This window comes from Xenopus laevis, chromosome 7L (genome assembly GCF_017654675.1).
Source record: "Xenopus laevis strain J_2021 chromosome 7L, Xenopus_laevis_v10.1, whole genome shotgun sequence".
In the NCBI taxonomy this organism is placed as follows: domain Eukaryota; kingdom Metazoa; phylum Chordata; class Amphibia; order Anura; family Pipidae; genus Xenopus; species Xenopus laevis.
Window position 1 is genome coordinate 116,095,644 of NC_054383.1, and position 5,846 is coordinate 116,101,489.

Genomic DNA, 5,846 nt, shown 5'->3' on the forward strand with positions numbered 1-5,846 from the left:
TTATTAATGCAGGTAGGGGTTTCACTGCAATTATAATTATCCTTTATTTATATGCAAAGCCTGCCATCCTGCATTCTGCTGCCATGAAAAATAATTAGTGTGGAATTGTACATAACTGAAATGTACTTTGATTTGTTATCAGGCGGGTCAGTGTGCGCTACCAGGTTATGCCACTGCATGTAGGGTTTATTTTCCCTGCTTCCATCCTCTGCAACTATGCCATTAAAGGGGTTATTCACCTTTCAATTAACTGTTAGTATTACATAGAAAATTATATTCTGAGACATTTTGCAATTGGGTTCCATTTTTTATTATTTATGTTATTTAGCTTTTTTATTCAGCAGCTCTCCCGTTTGCAATTTCAGCAGTCTGGTTGCTGGGGTCCAGATTACCCTAGCAACCATGCATTAATTTGAATAAGAGACTGGAATATGTATAGGCGAGGGCCTGAATAGAATATGAGTAATAAAAAGTAGCAATAACAATACACTTGTAGACTTACATTACATTTGTAGCCTTACATTTGTTTTTTAGATGGGGTCAGTGACCCCCATTTAAAAGCTGGAAAGAGTCAGAAGAAGAATGCAAATAATCAAAAAATTATAAAGAATAAATAATGAAGGCCAATTGAAAAGTTGCTTAGAATTGGCCATTCTATAACATACTAAAAGTTAACTTAAAGGTGAACCATCCCTTTAATATTTTAGTTATGCCAGCTGCCTGAGTCTCAGGGGTGAATTGACTAAACTGACTTTAGTGCAAGAATGGTATACCTGCCAACTCTCTTGGGAGTGGGACAGTCCTAGTTCATGCATCACATACCAGTTGTGGCCAGAGCCAGGCCAAGTTATACTGGCACCAATGACCGTTTACTTGGTAGCCTGCCTGCTTACCCCAATCCTAGGTGGTTGGTCCGCACACCCAACATTCCACTGACAGATTTCCCCCTCCATAAAAGGGATGAGCTGCATTTTAGGGCAGAGACACACGATCAGATTCGGGGAGATTTTGCCTGGCGATAAATCTCCTCTTCTTCTGGGCAACTAATCTCCCCGAACTGCCTCCCGTCAGCTAAAATCTAAATTGCTGGCGGGATGGCGGGATTTTCCAAAGTTTCCTCGTGAGGCAACTTTTGGCGACTTCAGAAAACGAAGCACACAGATGGCCATATTGTAAATCGGCAGGGGAGGCAGTTCGGGGAGATTAGTCGCCTCGAAGAAGAGGAGATTTGTCGCCGGGCGAATAATCTCCCCGAATCTGAGTGTGCGTCTCTGCCTTTATTGTGATTCTGTATTACGGGGAGGTGGCTCTCTACACAATGCCTGCTCTCCCAACCCCCGCCTAATGGTATCTTTGGAAGAGATCATGCCGAATAAAGAGAAAAGCAGATATGGTCTTTCTCCCCCCAAATATAATACTCTCTTTTTTCACTTAGTTAGGACTGACGCATGGACACTGCCTTCAGCTCATTCATACTTTGCACAAACTTTGTTACTAAAAGTGTCTCTTTTTACTAAATGTTACCTTCAAGTTGTGCAAAATTAAGTTTTTCCCTGGGGGCTGTATATTGAAGTGCTGGGGTTATGTGTTTAGTATGTGATACAAGCCACACCTACGTGCACCCAATAAAATGGATGAGCTGCATTTTAGTGTGTTTATATATATATATATTTATTTATTTAGAGTGCCTTATTTGCAATATGTTGAAAATATATTTTAATGATAGTTCCCCCTAATTTTTAAAAGTACACTGTGGAAGCTCATGTACCATTCCCTACAGGCAACTGCCCCCAAAGGATTGCCCCAATATTGATCAGTCTAATGCGGCTTAATCTAGGGACACCTGATTCTTAAATACATATGCAAGTATGTATTTATACAAATACATAAAAAATTTAACATGTCATCAAAATATGACAATGTTTTAGCAGAATGAAAAAAAGGACAGTGAGCAAGACTATAAAATACAAGCACAATTCCCATTTAAATATAATTACAGCAGAGCTAAGGACTAGCCATTCAGGTGGAAATGCTCTGCATTATGAAAAGGTCTCTCCCGATTGATGCTCTCCAAAGGCCTGGCTGAAGTGCACTTATCCATTGTTGTGGGAAGGCCCAGGTGCACAATGAATGAATTAGATTTACTAGCTGCCAGCCAGCTGCCTCAGTAAGGGAATGGTGAAATCAATTAGCCATGCAGCGCAGAGAATACAGAGAGGCTGCATATACTAATAGTCATCATAACAAGAAAATAATAACAGCAATTACAAGGGAACATTGAGTGATTCATGATATACAGCTCAAACTTCATGTAAAGGAGAAATAGTTGTACGTGCAGAAGCCTTTTGCTTTAAAGGGATATTGGCTCCTTGGCTCTGTATGTTATGGACATTTGTAGTGTGGTGCGTGTTTTGGCCACTACAAGCAAGTATCATCTCCAATTTTAGTGTCATTTAATGCTGCTGTAATCTCTGAAACCAATGTAATACTAGAAAAGGATTTACCATAATATAGATAAAATTCAAATAATAGGTTGGCCATGTTGACATTTTTTTCTGTGTCTCTGGGGAGATAAGATTCCATAATACTTTTATAGCTAAAGGCTACAATAACCTGGGATGAGCAGGATAAGATCCTGCCTTGTACAGATGCTGCTCTGCTTTGAATATAGCTGATGAACTAGTAGAGAAGAGTCAACTGACGTTTAACTGGTCAGTTCTCAACAAAGCAATATCAGAAGACTTTCCTTTTCACACTAAATTAATTTTCTGTCAACTGACTATGAACAAGTGGTGCTGTTGTTTCAAATTCATTATATTAGCCTTTTACTGAGAATATCTTGAGAACTAGACAAAAAGAAGTGCGCTTTTTGTTGAAATTCCTGCTTGTTTAACGTGGAAAACAATAAAAACATTTTCAACGAAAAGAAGTGCGCTGCCTGCATTTTTTGTGTTATAACGGCGCGTGTAGGCGCCGAACGCAGGAAAAATGCAGCATGTTGCGTCTGAACCTGCGTTCGGCGCCTACACGCGCCTGAGTGAGTACAGCCCCATTTCAAATCATTACTTGCGTCTATTCCTGCGCTCCCCTGCGGCTGAACGCCAACAAACGGAACGCAGGGGAGCGCAGGTCGGAACGGCCGTGTGTAAGAGCCCTTAGAGTGAGTTGATCCAAAAAAAACATATATTTTTGCAAATGATTCTTTCTGAGGAGTTTAAGATGGGTGATTGTGTCTTTCATCTCCAAACTTGCAAATCTAAGATAAAGATTGTGTTTTTTTAATGATTCTGACCCTAAAGCTTGCACTTTACAATATCTTATCTCCAAAATATGATAAAACATCATAAATATACAAATAACCAAAGTATGTAGAGACTCAAAAATAAAAATATTGCCTACAGAAATGTTACGGGAATAGTTATCTAGAACAAAGCCAATTACTGAGGATCCAGAGAAACCATATAAATATTGCACAGTAAGTCTGGTGGTCAGAACCCAATTCCACTACAATATCTGTGCAACAAAACAAGATAAGGGACCCAATTATCAGACCTGTCAACCCTCAGGCGGCAAAGCTAGGGATGAAGTTGGGGGGTAATGGCCATAGACGTTGTTAATCATTTTGATTAAGGAGAATTCTGTAAACCCTGGTAGAGTTTTTAATGCTTTGATAAAAAGGAGATTTTAGACAATTTTTAACCCTTCTGTTAGCTTACAGACCCACTTATTGATTAGTTTAAAGGGGAACTCTACCCAAAAAGTCAGATTTTTTTGCATAATGAAATTCTGGACAACTTTCCAACATACATTCCTTACTCATCTTTAGTTGTTTTAAGTGATTTGTAAATGCAGTTTTCATTGAAATAATTGTTTGTTTATTCCTTTAGGTTTTTTGGGTTTGACTCTTAGGGTAGAACTACATGGGCGATTTAGGTCCGACGCAACGAAACGCTGCCATCAAGTTGGAAGTGCCGGAAATAAGGTAAGAAATAGAAATGTTGGATGAAGTCGCAGCGTTCATCCGACACAACACAACTGTCGGATGCAGACTGTGCGACTACAACTAACCGACATTCCTACAACTAACCTTATCTTCGGCGCATCTGACTTGACGCCAGCATTTCATGGCGCGGACCTAAATCGCCCATGTAGTTCTACCCTTAAATCAATATGAGGAGTCAGATCTCCACATCTGTTAATCAGCTGGCCTCAGCTACATTTCCTCAGGAGCGAGGGCCAAAAGGGCAGAAAATATAACAAGATATGCAGATGCTGTTTTTTTAATTATCAATTACATTTATAAATATCCTTACAGAGATTCTACCTTACTCACATGTCTCTGCCCCAGTGGAGCTTACAATCTAAAGTCCCTATCACATACACGCTATATGTGTACCACTCTGTTGTTATAGTGATAGAGGAAAGCCCACAAAAGCACAATAAAAATATAGGCAATTGTGTCCTTATTACAATCAAACTGATTGTAACTGATCTCCTCTGTCCAGGGAAAATGAGCAGGGTAATACATCTAAAGAGATTAAATAGCAGGACTTTCCTTCAGCTGTAAAGAGTAAAATATCCTCTGGGTGGTGTTGGTGTCATTACAAATGCTGCTACAGAAATGCCTTACAAATAACTGCAACAAAGATTCGTAAAGTTTTAACATATTTTTAATGTGTCTTTTTACAAGATATCACCTATTAAGAAATAATAGCAGAAAATAACTGGCTGGTACAACTTGTCTGCCCAGTAAATGTGTATTCTTCTCTTTTGTTTGTTTTTTTAAAATTTTATTAAAAGCACTTGCATCCATATATTTTAGCGCTGTGTGCCAGTCTAGCAGTCTAGCGGATAAGGTGCAAGGCTGAGTTTGCTCAGAGGAGTCCTGTATCTAATTACTTCCTAGAACAGTCAGTTTACAAAGGGGTTCTATAGACAAATCTGGTAGGGGTGTGTAAATACATGCCAATGTTTACCCCAACCTGAGGTCCGCCTTCAAAGGCCAAAGTTGCACCAATATGCGCTCAATATCTGATTGTATCAGCTTAAATCTTTGTATCTAGGTGTCAGAAGGTGTCAGTAACACTTGAAGGTTTCATTAGGAGCACACTGAGCATGATGCAGTCAGAGAACTGTGATAGTTGGCCACCTCAGGTGGCACTTGGGTCCAGTGTCAGACTGGCCCACCAGGATACCAGGAAAAGTCCCTGTGGGCCCAGGTGTCGGTGGGCCCTCGTGTTCCTAAACATTTGGTGTATTTCATGGCCATTCCCTATTTTTATGAGAACAAAGAGGCTAAATAGTTTGAAAAATAGAGTATAGTATGTAAAGAAAGGAGACTAGGAGAATAGAGGTTGAGTGAGAGAGGAAGAAAAATAGTATTAAAGGAGAAGGAAAGGTTAAAACATATAAGCCTTATCAGAAAGGTCCATCTAAATATACCAGTAAACCCCCAAAGTAATGCTGCTCTGAGTCCTCTGTCAAAAGAAACACTGCATTTCTTTCCTTCTATTGTGTACTCATGGGCTTCTGTATCAGACTTCCTGCCTTCAGCTTAATCCTCATTGCCCTGGGCAAGAGCATGCTCAGTTTGCTCCTCTCAGCCCCCTCCCTTCTCTACTGTAATCTGAGCCCAGAGCAGGGAGAGACTCAGGCAGGAAGTGATGTCACACCACATTAATACTGCAGCTCCTATCATAAACAGAGAGTTTCTAGAGCTTTTTACTCAGGTATGGTAAAACATTCTACAGAATAAATATAGCATTCTAGCTTGCACTATTGCAGCTAATCTATTGGCAATAAAATGCCTCCGTAGCTTTCCTTCTCCTTTAATAGTGGGCCCCTGG